Genomic DNA, 19,589 nt, shown 5'->3' on the forward strand with positions numbered 1-19,589 from the left:
AAAATGCTTGTTTAAACACTGTATTAACTCCATATAGATTTTCTTAGGCATATTTATGGGTCTATGTCTCATCTTCATATATTTTATATCTATATATGGCTATTAGATTGAATCATGTGAAACTGATGATATTCAACTATTTTTGACAAAACCCCCCACCAAACTCAACCTTTTCATATTCAACCTATCTTTATTTACATCTATTTTCCTAGGCTATGTGCTGAACACCTTTCATGTATTAATATACTTAATTATCCTAACAACCTTTGCAGATTAACTGTGGTTACAACATCTGGTAACAACAAAGAAGCTAAGAAGTTAAGCAAAATATATAACAAGCAACAACAAATTAGTTGCTAAGTTTTCATTACCCACTGAAGACCAAGTATCTTCAATCCTTATCAGTAACTTGTAAGGTGGGGCTTTACTGTACTTATTTTATAGATTAGTGAAATGGGATAAAGAGAGTTTACACAAGGTGCTCAACTTTCTTTGGACAGCATTGCCTGTTTCATGCTTCCCTTCACCAGGCCACTTTTCTTCTAAGAGTATGCTGGCTTCAGGCATGACCTTGATCTCCATGGATTTAATTAAATACAGTTGTTTTTCAACATTGTGTTGTGAAAAGTTACAAACGTATAGAAAATTTGTAAGAATTTTATAGTAAACGTGCTTATTTCTATGACGTAGATTCTATAATTGTTAACATTTTTCCATATTTGCTTTATTGTATATCTACCCACCTGAGCATCTGTCTAATCATCAAATCATCTTACTTCTTGATGCATTTCAAAGTGAGTTATAGACATCACTACCTTTTACCCCTAAACATTTCAGCATGTATATTATTAATGAGTTCAATATTGATTTATAGGCTTTTTTTTTAAAAAATTGAGACATAACTGACCACATAACATTGTATTAGTTTTAGATGTATTCGGGCTTTTTTTAAAGGTAAAATTCACCTAAATATTAAATATACCATTTGATGACTTCTGACAGATGCATATGCCTACATATGCCCATACCCTTATAAAGTTGTGGAATATTTTTATCACGCAGAAGATTTCTTCAAGCACCTCTCTAGTTAATCTTGACCCCCACTTCTACCTTCAGAGGCAACTAATGTTCTGATTCTTTTTGCCATAGATTACTTTTGTCTATTCTAGTACGCCATATAAATCCAATCATACCATAAGAGCTACCTTGTGTAAGACTTCTTTCAACTAGCATAATTATTTTGGAGAGTTCATCCATGTTTCTGCATAAGTCAATAGTTTATTACTTTCATTGTTTTCATATTTATATTATCCCATTGAATGAATATGGCACAGTTACTTTATCCATTTTCCTGCTGATGGACAGCGGAATGGGTTATTGATGGGTTGTTTCCAATTTTTTACTATTGTGAATAAAACCTGCAGTGAACATTCTTTTATAAGTCTTTGTGAAGACATATGATTTCATTTCTTTTTTGTAAAAACCTAGAATTGGAACTGTTCACCCATGTTTAACAGTTACATGTTTAACTTTATAAGAAGTTGGCAGACATTTTGCCAAAGAGATTGTATTCTACCAGCAATGTATGAGAGTTCTGGTTGTTCTACTTCCTCACAACTTTTGATGTCAGTCTTCTTAGTCATTCTGGTTGCTGTGTGTCAGTCTCTCATTGTGGTTTTGATTTGCATTTCCCTGATGATTAATGATTTGATCATTTTTCCATGTGCTTATTGGCCATTCATATATATTCTTTACTAAATGACTGTTCAAACTGTTTGCTCGTCTTAAACTTTTTAAAAAATTGAGCATGAATTCTTTTTTTTTTTTAATTTACTTATTTATTTTGGGCTGTGTTGGGTCTTCGTTTCTGCGCGAGGGCTTTCTCTAGTTGTGGCAAGTGGGGGCCACTCCTCATTTCGGTGCACGGGCCTCTCACTATCGCGGCCTCCCTTGTTGCGGAGCACAGGCTCCAGATGTGCAGGCTCAGTAGTCGTGGCTCATGGGCCTAGTTGCTCCGCGGCAGGTGGGATCCTCCCAGACCAGGGCTCGAGCCCGTGTCCCCTGCATTAGCAGGCAGATTCTCAACCACTGCGCCACCAGGGAAGCCCCTAAGCATGAATTCTTAATGGGAGCAGTATTACTCGCAAGTGGGTGAAAATCGGATCTTGAGAGGAGGGGTGAAAATATCTTAAGTATTACAATGGTTTGTAGCCATACAAAGGGCCATAGTACATAAAAATATATACAGTATATTTGTCATATTAAATTTTAATTTGGGGGGAATAGGGAAACAAATGTCTAAAAGGTCTCCTAGGGAGAGCTGTAATGAAAATAATGTTGAGAAACTCTGTGACTGGGTTGTGCAAATTTTTTGTATATTCTGTATAAAAGGCCTTTGTCAAATGTATTTTTAGCAAGTATTTTCTCCCAATCTGTGGTTTGTTTATTCATTTTTGTTATTGTATCTTTTGATAAGCAAAATTTTACAGTTTGTTAAAGTTTATATTATCAGGGTTTTTTTTAAAGATTGTTGTTTTTTGTGTCCTGCCTAAGAAATCTTTGCTTACTTTTTGCTTGTGAGGAAATTCATATTTATGAATTTTCCAAATATTTTGTTGTTAATTTCTAATTTCATTTCATGTGGTAGTAGAAAATACTTTGCATTATATCAGTCCTGTACATTTATTGAGGCTTGTTTTATAGCCTAACATAGGATGGTCTGTCCTGGAAAATATTCCATGTGTACTTGAGAAAATTGTGTATTCTTCTTCATCTTCTGTCTATTTGTTCCATCCATTATTAAAATTAAGGTATTGCTGTCTACATTATTATTGATGAAGTATCTGGTTCTCTCTTCAATTCTGTCACATTTTAGGGTTCTGTTGTTAGGTGCACGTATGTTTATAATTTTATGTCTCATGATGAATTGACCCTTTTATTGTTGTAAAATGTTCTCCTATAACAATTTGGATAAATATAAAATGTCTCTAATAATTTGTTTTAAAGTCCATTTTTTTCTGATATGAAAGTAGCCATTACAGGTCTCTTTCTGTTACTGTTTACATAGTATATTTTTCCTATCTTTTGGTTTCTTATCTATTTACATCTTTGAAACTGTATCTCCTCTCTATAGCATATAGTTGGATCATGAAATTTAAAAATTTTATTCTACCAATCTCTGCTTTTTGATTGGAGTGTTTAATCCATTTATATAATGTAATTACTGAAAGGTAGAATTTACATCAACCATTTTTAAAGTTTGCTTTCTTTTATCCACATCTTTTTTTTCCTCTATTTTTCCATCACTGCTTTCTTTTTTTGTTAAACATATGTTCTAATACACACATTAATTTTCTTGTTTCTTTTACTATATTTTGAGTTATTATCTTACTGGTTACCCTGGGGATCACAACTTATATCTAAATTTAAACACTTTATTTCAGATTAATATCAACCTAATTTCAATAAAAGCTTCTCTTCTATCTGGCTTCATTCCTGCCCTGCTCATATTGCACTATTGTGTGCAAATTACATCTTTATACATCACATACTCATCAACACAGTCTTATAATTATTGCTTTTTAAAGTTGTCTTTTAAATCAGATAGAATTACAAAAAAAAGAGTTAAAAACAAACAAAAATATACTGCCTTATATATTTATCTATGTAGTTATCTTTCCTGTTTCTCCTTATTTCTTCACAAAGATTCAAGTTACTGTCCAGTGTCCTTTCATTTCAAACTGAAGGATTCTCTTGAGCATTTTTTGTAGGGAGACCTGCTAGCAACAAGCTCTCAGTTTCTGTTTACCTGGGTGTGCATTAGTTTCTCTTCCATTTCTGAAGGACAGTTTTGCCAAATACAGAATTCTTATCTGACCACACTTTGAACATTTTATCTCACTGATTTCTAATCTTTGTATTTTCTGATGAAAAGTCAGATATTAATCTTATTGAGGATCATTTGTACATGATGAGCTGTTGTTTTCTTCTTACTTTCAAAATTCTCTCTGTCTTTCTTTCCACAGATTGATTACGGCATGTTTAGGTTTGAATATCTTTGTGATTATCGTACATGAAGCTTGTTGAGCTTCTTGGATGTGTAGATTAATGGTTTTCATCATATTTGGGATACGATTTAACCATTATGTCAACTATTCTTTTTTCCCCTTTCTGATTTCTTCTGGAACTCCCATTGTGTGTAGGTATACTTGATATCCCACAAGTCTGTGAGGCGCTGATTATTATTATTTTTTATTCCTTTTTCTATTTCTTCCTAAGAATATGTGATCTCAACTGGCCTACCTTCAAATTAACTGATTTTTCTTCTTCTGCCAACTCAAATATGCTGTTGAGTTCCTATATTGAAATTTTCATTTGAGCTTTTGTACTTTTCAACTCTACAATTTCTGTTTTTAAAATAATTTTTACTTCTTTATTGATGTCTTCTATTTTGTGTGATATTGTTTTGAGTTTTTCATTTTATTATTTGTACATGGTTTTCTTTGATCCTCTGAACATATTACAAATAGCTGATTTAAAGTCTTTGTCTAGTAAATCCAACATCTGGGATTCCTCAGGAACAGTTTTATGAACTTCATTTTTTCCTGAGTCTGAACCTGTATTAGTCAGGGTTCTCCAGGGAAACAAAACCAATAGGGGATCTATCTATCTAACTAACTATCTATCTAGATATATCTCCTATATATACAATTGCTACCTTCTTTAATTTACCCCACGCTCGTTTTCCCCATGTTACTGCATGTGCTAGGCTATGTTCCCCTCTGCTTCCACTTTTTCCACTTGTTTCTCACTTTGGTCTCTGTTTTTAAGGATAAGACCCAAATCTCTTGGCCTTCTCAATGCCTCCACCTAGTTGGAGATCATCAGATTAATGACGTTAGTGGTCACTTCTTCTTTCTGATCTTGCTGACCCCTTTGACTATCTTGAACTATAACCATGCTGACCATCCTGGCTTATGTTTTATACAGCCCACACACTCTCCATTTATTTATTTATTTCTGACTTTCAGATGCCTTTAGCTCCTTCTAATTTACTGGAAGAAGCTGTTAATATCCCTCGATAATTTTTCTCAGAAAGCACAGTCTGATACTTTCTCAAGTACAGGCCCCTTTCTGTATGCTTTTTACTTATTTCCCTTTCCAACATTTTTGTTCTTTCACAATTGTAAGATAAGAGACAAAATGCTTGTATTTTCCATGTGGGAACTACTACTCATATTCATATTGTTGCTGCTGAAAGACCCTCTTTTAAACTTTTAGACTTCTCACTGCCTTGAACACGCATAAACACTCCATGCTTTAGGTCTATACACACAAGCTGAAACCCAGCAGCACATAGAGTAAAAATGCATTTCAAAAACTGGCTATTTTAAATTGCTAGCAAAAAAATTCAAACTATTAAGGTCTTTTTTTTTTTTTCCCTACACCCTTCTCTGAATTTGAAGATGTGTCATATAACACATATCTGAGATAATGTGGGAGCAGCCTGGGAATGGTAACTGTGCATTCTTAAAACAACAAAAATGTCATGTAGCACTTTGGTTTAGATAAGTGAACGTTTGGGCTGAGGACAAGATGTAGGCAGAGGATACTAAAGCTCCAACTAATTAGGGAGTTATCACTTGAAAAGTTACATAGCTCTGGGTCACTGAAGTAACAGCTATCAAAGGAAACTTCTGGGAGCCATCTTGCTTTCATTTCACAATCTTCTGATGACAGAATAAGCATTATGATATGGTAGCACGTTCCTTGAAATATCACTGCCCTTCCCATGTCAGTGACAGAATACAAGGATCATGAAGAAACAGGCAAAAACATTCCAATAGTTTGAAATGCTGTCACTTTTCAATTGATTTTATTAGAATTAACTAGACTCAGCTCAAATTGCATAAAATTAAACTTCTTGAAAATGTTAAAAGCAAACAGTGCCTATTGCTCATTAAAACTCCAAAAAATATTCAAAAGTGTTTTGACATCTGTTTGTCTCTGTCAGGATAAGGACTTTCCTAATGATCATAGGAAATCAGAAGTTAGAGCCATAAAGGGTGGAATAAACTTTTCATCTTTTTTAAAATTTCTGAATATGATATGTAGGCATAAAGGAGCCATAAAATTCCATTGTCTCTTTTTATTTAAGCTACATTATAGTCATCTCTAATGTATAAAATATTGATGCATATCTTCAGGGTCACACACATATACACATAGAACACATTTTTTTATGATGCTCACAATCTGAAATATGGTCGTAAAATATGAGCATTTCGATAACTAAATGTAGCAGAGAAATTAAGATAAAGAAGAGATCATTTGGGGATTCAGTGGTCAGGAAGAGTTCATGATGAAGGATGTATTCCTTGAAAGATTAACATATTTAGAGGTGAGCAAATGGCAGTAGCATAAACCAAAGCTGGAGGTTGAGATCCACATTAAGTAGGAACTGTATAGGAGCCCAGCCTTACTGTAATAAGGGGTTCAGGTAGGGAGTATTGGGACGAAGCATCCTCTGAAGCCATGCTGTAGTTACGTATCAGACCCGTTCTACTTTCTGTGTCAGGAGATGTGGGCAGCAGCACCTCTGTTGCTTGTCCTTGTCCGGCATGCTGCTCCTTCATGGCAGAACTTCCATGGCTTCTTAACTTCTCCTCTACCTCCCTGCTCCTTCTTCCCCCCACTGCTTCTCCTTGCTGGCCTCATTCCTCAGCTCTCACAGCCCATTCAATCATTCAAGTGCATATGATTGAATCCTTTTGTATTACTGGAGCTCTTTTAAAATTTAACCTTCCCTCATTTGGAGAAGAAAAAACAAATGAAGTGACTCCCCAAATCACACAACACAGCAAGATTTTAAAAGATAAAGACATTAGCACCAAAAAATATTTTAAATACATAAATAAAGGCAAAGGCAAAATAAAGTTTTAACTGTAACTACTAATGATGGATTTTAAATTTGGCTCTGAGCTTGTTAGCAAGCAAAGTGCAGGGGGCAGGGGGACGAAACAGTATTTACAGGATTTACACACCTTAGGACTCTTTACTCCATAGGTGATTATTCTGGTGTAACCAAAAGTCTTCAAGACTGGAAGTAAAAAGCCTACAAGCCTAAATTCTAGTCTTAGCTCTGCCAGTAATGGCTGTGGACATTAATCACTTTAATCTCATGAGGTCTTAGTTTGAACAGTCAGTAAAGCCCTTCCCAGCTTCAACATTCTACCATCCTAGTATATAAAGTTTTCGAGCAAACATGTCCCTGTGAAAACCCAACTAGAAAGGAATGGAAAGTGCAATAGAAAAACTTCTAAGTGTCTATCTTCTTCAATCCCTAGATGATAAATGTATTAAGGTAGGGGACAATACATTAAAAGGGCTGTTAGATTGAACCATATGAAACTGCTGATTTAGTAGTTCAAATGTAGGCAAATATTTCATATAGTTCAACCCCAAATAGTGTTTCATATAGTTTCATATAGTTCATATAGTTTCCTATAGTTCAACCCAGTAAGTGTTGTGTTAAATTGAGATAATCAGGGATACTTCAGCAGGAGGTGCTGGCTTTAATGTCCTTGAATCAAGGCAAGGAAGGAATAGTGTTGGCAATAAAATGAAAGGAGGGACTGGGTCCTTGGGCTTTAGACTTTAATAGTTGTCAAGTGTGGACTCCCTAAAGCCAAGCCACCTGGGTTCAAGTCCTAGCTCTCCCCGTTTCCAGCTGTGTAAATTTGAGCAAATGATTTAATCTCTTTGGGTCTCAGTTTCCTCACCTACACAACTGGAATATCCAATTGGTAGGGCTGTTTTAAGGATTTAAATAGATATAAAGCTTAGCACACTGCTTGACAACTGATTAAGTAACGGTTAGCTGTTAGCTGCGTTGACTCTGGGTGGGCAACTCAAGAAAGTGCACAGAAAATGTGTAGGCAATGACTGGCAACCTGAGAGATACAGTGGAACCATCTCTCTTGCTACTTGGTAACCTATAATATAAGGGACACGGGAACCTGGCTTCCTGGCCAGTGACTCTCGGAATTTTCTAAACTGAGACTCAGTCAGAAATGCAATTTACATCCTAACCTGCTATACACACATGCACACAAACATACTAAAGGAAAATTTTACCAAACAAATCTAACTCTTACTGTGTGTTTTGCATTTTGATCTATTCTATTCTTCTATTCTATTCTATTCCATCCTATTCTAATTCTATCTTTTTTGGTTTTTTTTTTTTGCAGTACGCGGGCCTCTCACTGCTGTGGCCTCTCCCATTGTGGTGCACAGGCTCCGGATGCGCAGGCTCAGCGGCCATGGCTCACGGCCCCAGCCGCTCCGCGGCATGTGGGATCCTCCCGGACCGGGGCACAAACCCGTGTCCCCTGCATCGGCAGGCGGACTCTCAACCACTGCACCACCAGGGAAGCCCTCTAATTTTTAGACACTGATTCCAAACCACTAAATTGATTTTATAACCTAGTAATGGGTCTCCACCCAATAGGTCACATTTAGGAAAGTACCAGACCGGGTCATATTTAGCTTTGAGTAAAAGAATGTGTATTCTGGTCCAACTGGACTGAGAATGGGCTCACATGGCAGTGTCCAGGGAGAGAGGGAATGCCACTGCTGCACTTTCTACCAGCTATGAAAGAGTCAGTCTACCACCACCGCATCCCTATTCCTGCCATACCAGCCACAAGGATATATACCAGTTACGCTTTAGCCAAATCTTAATGTGTAGATACAAGCAACTCATTTCACTTTTATTCAGACTCTAAGATAAAATTTTACATCATCAAAAGTAGTAGTGAAATGATAGTTTAAATATTTGTAGTTCTTATTCTACTGGGTTTTCAGTGTTCCGCTTATCATTGGGTTAAAAGTGCAATTAGCAAGTGTAGCTTTTCCTGGCATGCTGTCTAGCAACATCTCCACTACACACCAGCATGTAAGTGATATTCATCGGTACACACCACATTTTTCACAGTAGCAATTTTGCTTTCAGCTTATGAAGTATCAATACTTCACCATCTTGCCATTTGCCTTGCACCAAAAGATAGTTTCTTATACACCAAAGTGCACGTAACAGTGTGATAATTCCACAAATAATTCATTATTACTTGATAATGTGTTTCACCTATAAGTTTTCTATGAAGGTCAGCTACATCCTTATTCAGAGGATCATTCTGAAAAACATCTTCAAAGTAGTGTACATTCAAGGCCAAGGGAAGGGTAGAACACACAGGCCCGGGAAGCCCACCCGTGATTCCTGGGACCAGAATAGAGAAGCAAGGTTTAGGCAAAACCATAGCAACACGTATCTTACTCGTATCCAAATTGTCTCACAATATTCCTAAAGTCCAAAGAAAAAAGCCAGAGGTTTTTAAAACATCCTCAGTTCAACATGTTCCTTCTTTCCTCTTCCAGAAGTCATAGAATGGTTCCCTCCTACATGCAAAGCCTTTTTCTAGGCTCAGTGAAGGATAGAGAAGAGCCATAAAACATGACCCTCCCTGAGATGAGTGGGATAATAAGAAGTAGCATTTCTGAGCTCTTAGCTCGTGTGGAGCACTGTGCACTTTCTCATTTGATTCACATAACAATTCTGAGGGGTAGGTACTATTGCTATCCCACATTACAGATGAAAACCCCGAAGCCTAGAGAGTTTAAAAACCTCGGTAAGTGGAAGAGCTAGCATTCAAATTCAAGACAGCTGACTCCAGAACTCATTTCTTCCATGATATATCAATGGGATTGGAAACTGGTCTAAAAGGTCGCAATCTGATGAACCAAAGAACTAGTGACAAACGCTGCCCAAAGCCAATTGAGTACAGACATTTTTTTTTTTTTTCTCACTTGGGTATTCACAAGTGAGAATATACATAATAGTCTCATAGTATTTTGGGAAATTCATAAAAAGGGTCCTGCACAAAAGTTTTTTGAGTGCTACAGAGACTGTTAAATGTGTCCTCTCTTTGCACTCACACTAAATGTAGCATTTCTACTCTTTATATGGGCCACAGGATCCGTAGATTTTACAGAGAAAACAGCCTAAGTCTCACTTTCTAGATGAATTTCAAACTGTGTCTTTATCCAAGGCTGACTATATTTATAATGTCATGTAGGCACCCTGGCCATTTTTAGACGGTATTAATTCACTCTATTATGTTCAAGGTCCAAGAAAGGTGTCCAGTTTCTCTCTCCATTTCTATTTATAATAGCTCTACTAGCAAAGGGATGTTACATTTCTACTTGCCTGGATATATGCATTTGGATTTCCAAAGAATTCATGTAGGGAAAGACTTGTGCTCTTACTCTTTGAAGTGTGCCATTTTTAAAGGCAAAATATTATATAAAGAGAGATTTATGTACATAATATAATGGTCCTTACAGCTTCTGGTCAATCAGGACAGGAGGTCACTGGTGGGTACTGAAGGAATTGATCTACCTAGAGATTTTCAAGGATGAACTTGCCTCTTCAGGGCTCACAAAGCACAGGTCCGTCATAGATGAGACACACTTCATGCTCTGAGCCGTTGAAACCACAGGACCACCATCGCCAATCTTAGAGCAGCAGCATTTCTCCAACTGTGGTCTGGGATTGCTTGGTTCAGATTCATCTAAGGAGCTGGTTTAAAAAAAATGCAGATTCCAGTGACTCTACCTGAAGTCCTAGGTGAGGCTCTGGGATCTTCATTTTAAACAATCTTCCCAAGCAATTACATTTTGAGGAATGCTGGTCTCAATAGTAGTTCTGTGAGCCTCAAGAGAATTGGAAGCCAGTGTATCTTCAGTGCATACATTTTGAGAAATTACAAAAGGTTTCATCAGGGTTTTCTAAAGCAATTTCTGCAAAATAACAATCCCAAGAGATGATTTGTAATAGACAATTTCCACAGTCAAATAAGTTTGGGAAAATTCCTTCCAAGATCCCTCCTCTTAGAGGTTCCTGACATACATATTAAAGGTTCTGAGAAGTACTGCAAGAAAGAAACCTGTTTAACTAGACACAAGTGTTTCCCAGGCAGGTTGCACCACAGGACTTTTCTTTTTGGAATAACACTTGCTGATTTTCCATGGAACTAGTATTCTTCAGGTTTACTTTGGGGGAATGCCAGTTGCAGGCTAATGGTAGAATTTCCAGAGGAGATGAACTAGGTGTGGAGAACCAGGGCCCCAGCTTTAATTCTTGATTCTTAGGAATCCTTATGGAAAGGCAAGAAACCCCATAGCTTATTAATTACACTTTACATCTGTGTGGTTTTTATGGTTCCACGGGCCCCTTTTCACACCTTTTCTCGTTAAAGAAAAATCCTCACTTGATTCCTGTGAGCCAAGCAGATCAGGTATTATTATCCCCATATTACAAGTGAATAAATACATTTATGGAGGGTAAAGATTTTGCCTCCCCAGGTCATGCATCTCTGACTCTTGTGCTTTCTTCGTAGCATCCAAGCTTTAGATGACCTGGCAGCTAAGGTTCCCAAAACATATCAGCCTCTAAAATTTTGCTAAATTCAGTAATAATGTATTATCTCTTTAATGGAACTGGTGATGATACCAATTGGTTATTGGTAGAAAGACCTATGAATTATTTTTCCAATAGTGGTGATGAATTGCCTTGAACTCAGGTCCCCTTCTTCATCCTTTCTGTACTCAGTGGAGTCCAGTGGTCCAGGTTATTATGTACAGCCATGGCTGGGGGCGGGGGGATTTGTAACTGGGAAGTTATTTTCATCTATGTAACTTTATTTGGTCTTTATAAGACATGAATTAGATTGCTCCTACAGTATGCCCTGATTGCATGAGTTAACATATTCCACTGATGTAATTTGTACTTCTTTTAGCACATAAAACCTAAGGCTTTTAAGGGTTATTATCCTAGTACATTTTGTCTTCTTTTATTTTTATGGCTTTTTTTTTTTTAACATTTTCTACAGCTTGACTTCTCTAGGGCTTATTCTAATTTCTTTTAGTCCCAAGACTTAAGGGCTTTTATTCAAACATGACTGCCACAGAAATATTTAGACTAATAGCTAAATTATAAGATGTTTAAACACATCTGTAATGAACGATTCCAAACAGTGAGCGTAGATCTGCATGTACCTGGGAAAGTTTTCTGCCTGTCCAACAGCCTCGATAATGTGGATAAATGACACATTCCTAGATTTAATATATCTTCTCCTACTCTCTCTCATCCATCGTCTGCAATTCAGTCTTAAGGTTTGTGACAAATTTGGGATATGACTATAGCTTGGTGTAAATTTCAAGGATTATTGAACATAGATAACTGAACAAATTTCCCCTAGGTTTTAGTTTCTATATATTTTTTTCAACATCAAAAGATTTACCAAGTTGTGCCTAGCAACTTCTTTTCTTCTGGATTAAACTGGGCTTATTTTCTTAGGCTTTTTAGCTACAAAATATAGATATTTCTAGAAACAGTCCATTCTCCACCCCAACCCTGTAGTCTCTTTTGTTATGACTGATCCAGAGAAAATAAAAATGCATCATGTTTGAAGTCTATGCCATTCGAGGGTAAACCGTGCCTTGCTTTGAGTCATATTATATGTTCATTATATCTACAAAAACAATTTGGATAATAAAAGTGCCAAATGTTAACTCAAGCTATAAACATACAATGGCATATTTACATCATGCATCAAACTTTTCTAGATTTCTTTTCTTAATGCTTCTCATCTTGCACTAAAATTCTTAACCCATTTTTTCCATGATTTATGGGATAGATTAATTATTTTTGATTAATAAAAATTGGAAACTTTAATTGGACCCTATTTGAGGTTTAGTTGCATTAAATGAATCTACTGGTGATCAAAAATGTATTTTTAAAGGGAGTTTAGGCTAATATATCAACAAATGAGGAGCTATAAACATGATTAATACACACATTAGACTTTCCTTATCACATTTTGCTGGCAGTTTTTATCCGGTCACAGCTGAAATTCCATTGAGTTCTTTCTCCTTTTGTATAAAATACAGATTATGTGGAGACAGCAGTCTGAGCAACTGGAGTTTCATCTTGTCTGCCCATTAATTATTAATGCTGTTTCAGTACTTCTTATCTATCACTGCTGAGAGATGGAGGGCTGTATTTTTATAGTCATTTTCCAGTAAGAAAACAGGCGGGATGGTGCCTCTGCACTTGGCAATAGAGAAAGGATCAAAAGTACTTGCATTTTTATGAATCCTTGAAAAAGGAATGTTCTAAATCACTCATTTGACTATTCTCCTGAAAGGTGTTATGATTTTTGAAGAGTAAACAAAAGCAGAGAAGAGCATATGTCTATTTTGACAACTTTTTTTCAAAATACCGTGATTTCCAAGGTATTGCATCCAGGCCACTTGGAGAATTGGAGATTATGCATTGCCCAGGTTACATCAATACGTCCATGTGAGTACAATTTAGCTTTAAGGACTTGATGGTCCCATAGAGGTAGTGTTGTGATTTGAGCCCAGGCTGCAATGTAAGGACATTAGCCAGGCCACTTTGGGCAAGTGACTTAAAGTGTTCAGTTTCAGCTCCCTCATCTGTATGAGGATACCTTTTTCATGGGGTGGTGAAAAAGATTTAAATAAAACAGCATTTAAATGCATAGCAGGTTTCAGCAATGGTAGTAAACCCCGAAACTTCATTGCTATTGTCTCTTTTGTTTACTAAAGTCAGTGAAATGTACAACCGTAATTTTCAACAGGAAATAAAACAAGAAACTGAAAAAGTGGATTCAAGGAGTACTTCAACCACTTAAACTTAATTGAAGCTGTGGGCTGAGAGGGAGTGAGGTGGAAAAGACCGAAGTAAAATTCCTGGACTAGGATTGTCATCTATTCTGATGAATAATAGAAAAGTAGGCGGTCTGATTTACTAAGTAGAATGGGACTTGGGCTCTTGAGACACTTTTCTATAATTACTTGATGACCTTAAACAGATCACTTATGTTCCCCCCCATTTTCAATTTCTCCTTTATTAAATGTATGGAGGAAATACTTGCTGTCAGTGGATGTGTGGAAAATCTCAGCGCCCATGAGAACACACACATAGCACACACACTTGCATTTCTCTGAGAGTTTACATATACCACAACAGCGTTCTCCCAACAAGTATAGCAGAGACCACAGATTGTCCCCCAGGATCCATTTTCCTCTTCATCCCTTTAGATAGAGAACACCCATCCTCCAGTTCTGTCAGGGCTTGTAGCCACCCAGCCAGAAACTCCCTTCCAGGTCCCCCTTATGGCCAGGTGTGACCAGGTGACTAAGTTCTTGCCATTTAAATGGGAGCATAGTGGTGTATGTAAGTTCTGAGTCACGTCCTTAGAAAGAAAGTTGCTTGCCCTCCATGTCTCTCTTTCCCCCTTCCCACAGGCTGGGTTTGGGGCAGTGACCCTACATCAACCATGTGGACAGGGTAAAATCCTAGCAATGTGCAAAGTTACAACATGGAAGGGACCTGAGTTACTGGATGACCTTGAAGAGAAGAGGCACCTACGCATTCTATTCCACGGACTGTAATGCAGAAAAGAAATGAACTTCTATAGTGTTTGATCCACTCCATTTGGAGTTTGTTTTTTTTGCAGCAACTTACCTTAACCCTATTGAAACAAGTTGGCCACATCCTTCCTAGGTGTTAGGGCTCTTGCTGTGGATGACTAGCTAACGGATGTTTGTAACTTGAAGAGTGAACCTCCTTTGTGATGCAAATGGCTCTGTCAATCATTGTGACTTGCAGCAGAATGTAGTTACTAGCTCAAAAATAAAACATAATTTTTGATACCTACTGAAAAAGTTGTGGCATTTATTTATTCTTTATCTCTTATTTTGGGGGGACAGATAGATGAAGGAAGGAAGGAAGACTGAGGGTCGTACAAATAGAAAATTGCTTGCTGATGGTGTCCTGGCTTTTGTGGTAAGAATGCCTTTTAGAGAATCTGGGACAGAAAGCAATACTGTCACATCTGACATACATGACAGCTGTTGATACCAAAAAGAGTGAAGTCTCTTTGTACCAATCCCTAACTCCTTTCTCTGCATGTATTACTACTTCCCATAGGGCACTGTAATTATTATTTTGTATCACAGTGCTGTGTTACCAGCCAATAGAAACACAATAATATGGGTGCATATACACCAGTATTAGCACAACTTTAATCTATAATAAGAACGAAATGCCTTTGAGCTGTCTGCACTAAACTTAATATGTGACATGTCATGATAAAAATAATAATGATAAAAATTGATACTATGGGAATGATAAAGGGATCCTTTCACCTCAAAAGCATGGGCTTAATTCACTGCCTATATCTCAAAAGTTTAACATCATTTTTCTAGTCAGGTAATGGATTAATTTAGGACAAATGTAGTGGTTCATCCTAACTCCCTTTATAACGTGCATGTGTAACTCCTCTCCCAGCCGGGGGATCATGTGAAACTAACTGGCCCACACTTGGCTTTAGCAGAAAAAAAAGTCTAAATAACTGAGCTAATCAAACCAGTTATGTTAAAAGTACATATGCAGAACCCCCAATGTTATATACTTGATTTCCTGCTACCATCATTACAACACCTCATAAGAAGTTAAGAAAAGGAATATCATATATACCTTTAACATAGAGAAGGCATTATTGGTTAACCAGTTCAAATCTTTGTGAAAAATATTCCCAAAGTATTGCATACTCTTTCTATGGAACACTGCTGAGCAAATAATGGGCATTTACGTATTCTATGGTGTATCTGTGGCCTAAGAATTAGTCAGGGGCAAAAGTTACGTCCCGTGTTTTAACTACCAAGTGATCTTCCTGGTCTGCTTAAACATATAATTTTAGAAACAATTTCTAAAAGACACTAAACGTTTCATTCAAGAATCCGTTGAGCTGCTGCTGAATTCCTGGTTCCATGGTTTCTCTTTATAATATCTGAATTAGTTTCACGGGTGAAGCTATAGTCAACTTCTAAAATGTGGTAGTGAGAGATCTGGCTCAGTGACAGGACAACCCAAATCAGGAAATGAGGGAAAATAACAACCCAGAGAATAATGGCTGAAAGAAGAACATTAATGCTAAATAATGAAGAAGAATGTAAACAGATAAGCGATTCAGAGAGCCCTAGATCTTTAAAAGGCTGAAAGAGGGATGGCAAAGATAAAAAATGATAAGACCTGTCAAGAAGAACAAAGTCAATGTGTGTACATTATTCAGTTTAAGGAATTAGAGTCACAAGGTCAAGTGTGGGTAACATTAAATATGAATAATGAGGAATAAAATCAGTAAAAAGCAAAGCTAGTTTCATAAATCAATTCCAGAGCAACTTGGCTGGGGGATGGAAAAAGGAGAATGGAGGATAACCCACTGTAGCCTGTTGAAATGTCAAGATCTATTACCAATTACTAAATATCAATGCATTCGTGCAAAATCTCAGTGTTTGGGGTCATAAAACGGTGCATGCCATTGACCAAGGGGAACTAGAGAATTTGCACTTTGAAGTGTGTTTAAACAGAACAAAATAAAACCAAACAGAAAACACTGGCATTTGTAAGAGGAGGGAAATATATGTGAGAGGGCAGGAACACATGGGCTCCCATCACTGTGCGTTATCCCAGGATGGTCTCTGAGCTGACCTTGAAAGGAACCCCCTTTTCTGCCTCTTTGGCAGTGTGGGCAATACCAAGGAAGAAGCTGCTATAAAGGACAAGCAAAAGGGGAAGGTCTGGAATGAAGACTTGGGCCACAGTTTATACGCCAAGGTTAAGGGCCAGAACTCCTGCTCTTTATGCCTTCCCACTGGAGCTGTAGAGGCAGGAGGAACAGGGATGGCCCCCTTGAGGAAGAAGGGGGACACTGGAGTCAGCCACCAACACCAGCTTAAAGCCCAGTGTAAACAGTGTGCTGGACACATGTGGGCTGCCGAGAGAGTGGTGATGAATAAGCATATATCCAGACAAGGACTTCAAACAGGAGGAGGCTGAGCGGTGATGAAAATGATTCAGTGCCTTCACCAATTACTCGGGAGAGGCAGAGAATGTGAGGAAAATAAAGAAGTGTCCATATTTATCAAAGCACTTGACAAAGGAGAGGAGGATGCACAATTAGAGAGAACAAATCATCGGGACAGGAAGAGGGAAAGGAATGAGGCTGTGGACGGTGTGAAAAGAAGAAATCTAATGATGGAAGAGCAGCGCTATAATATGGTAGATTAATTCACTCTCACTGAATTGCAGTGAATCCAAACTAACATTCCAGTTCCAGTGTTTTAATCCAAGGGAATGTTGACTCAAGCACTGGTCTCTACCTGTTCTGGAATCGTCTCCATTTGCCGGCTCTTTCTCCCTTTAGGGAGGGCTGAGATCCAGCAGGTATCCATGGGCAGGGCCTGACCAGGTGTTACAGTACATGTAACATACTTTATTGGGCAGTGTTTATAGAATACCTGTTGCTACAAGGTTTGACTATCATCCCTACCTTCAATTATTCTTTGATAATACAGATCTTCCTTGACTTACAATGGGGTTACCTCCTGATAAACCCAGCGTGAGTTGAAAATATCTTGTCGAAATGCATTTAATACACCTAACCTAGAGCTTAGCCTAGCCTACCCTAAACATGTTCAGAACACTTACACGAACCTACAGTTGGACAAAATCATCTAACAGAAAGCCTATTTTATAATAACGTGTTGAATATCTCATGTAATTTATTGAATACTGTACCAAAAGTGAGAAAAAAAATAAAAAAACAACGGTTGTATGGGTACAGATGGTTTTAAGTGCATCCGTTGTTTACCCTCCTGATGGCAGGGCTGACTGGAAGCTACAATTCCCTGCTGCTGCCCAGTGTCACAAGAGAGGATTGTACCACACTAGGCTAGCCTAGGAAAAGATCAAAATTCAAAGTACGGTGGCTACTGAGTGAATATCTCTTTTGCACCATCGGAAACTTCAAAAATCATAAGTCGAACCATCCTAAGTGCAGAACTGTCTGTATTCTGAACCCATTTGAACTAAAACTTTTTTTAATTTATTTTTTAAATCAAAATATGGTTGATGTACAATATTATACAAGTTATAGGTGTACCATAATTGTGAATTCACAATTTTTAAAGGTTATACTCCATTTATAGTTATTATAAAATATTGGCTATACTCCCTGTGTTGTACAATAGATCCTTGCAGCTTATTTTATGCATAATAGTTTGTACCTCTACTCCTATATTGCCCCTCCCTCTTCCCTCTCCTCACTGGAAACCCCTAGTTTGTTCTCTATATCCATGAGTCTGCTTTTTTGTTTACTTACTAGTTTGTTGCATTTTTGAGATTACACATATAAGCGATATCATACAGTATTTGTCTTTCTCTGTCAGACTTATTTCACTTTACATAATACCCTCCAAGACCATCCACGTTGTGGCAAATGGCAAAATTTCATTCTTTTTTGTGGTTGAGTACAATTTAATTGTATATATATATATATATATATATATATACACACATCTTTTTTATTTATTCATCTGTTGATGACACTTAGGTTACTTCCATATTGTGGCTATTGTAAATAATGCTGCTATGAATATTGGGTTGCCTGTGTCTTTTCAAATTAGCGTTTTTGTTTTTTCTGTATATATACCCAGAAGTGGTATTGCAGAGTCATATGGTAGTTCTATTTTTAGTTTTTTGAGAAAACTCCGTACGGTTTTGCACATTGGCTGCACCAATTTACACTCCCACCAACAGTATATGAGGTTTACCTTTTCTCCACATCCTTGCCAACATTTGTTATTTGTGTTCTTTTTGATGATAGTCAGTCTGACATGTGTGAAGTGATATCTCACTGTGGTTTCGATTTGCTATTCCCTGATGATTAGCGATGTTGAACATCTTTTCATGTGCCTATTAGCCATCTGTATTTCCTCTTTGGAAAAATGTCTATTCAGGTCTTCTGCCCATTTTTTAATTGGGTTGTTTGTTTGTTTGATGTTGAGTTGTATAAGCTGTTTGTATATTTTGGAAATTAAGCTTTTGTTAGTCAAATCATTTGCAAATATCTTCCCCATTCTGTAGGTTATATTTTTGTTTTGTTGATGGTTTTCTTTGATGTGCAAAAGTTTTCAAGTTTAATTTGGTGGCATTTGTTTATTTTTGTTTTTATTTCCATTACTCTAGGAGATGGATTTTAAAAGATATTGCTGCAATTTATGTCAGAGTGTTCTGCTTATGTTTTCCTCTAGGAATTTTATAGTATCCAGTTTTATATCTAGGTCTTTAATCCATTTTGAGTTTATTTTTCTATATGGTGTTAGAGAATGTTCTAATTTAATTCTTTTACATGTAGCTGTTCAGTTTTCCCAGCACCACTTATTGAAGAGACAGTCTTTTCTCCATTGTATATTCTTGCTTCTTTTGTCATAGATTAATTGACCATAAGTGTGTGGATTTATTTCTGGATTCTCTATTCTGTTCCATTGAGCTATGTGTCTGGTTTTGTGCCAGTACCATACTGTTTTGATTACCGTAGCTTTGTAAGTATAGTCTGAAGTCAGGGAGTATGATTTCTTCAGCTCTGTTCTTCTTTTTA

The sequence above is a fragment of the Monodon monoceros genome, unplaced genomic scaffold (assembly GCF_005190385.1).
Source record: "Monodon monoceros isolate NGI ecotype Baffin Bay Population unplaced genomic scaffold, NGI_Narwhal_1 Super_Scaffold_15, whole genome shotgun sequence".
Classification (NCBI taxonomy): Eukaryota; Metazoa; Chordata; class Mammalia; order Artiodactyla; family Monodontidae; genus Monodon; species Monodon monoceros.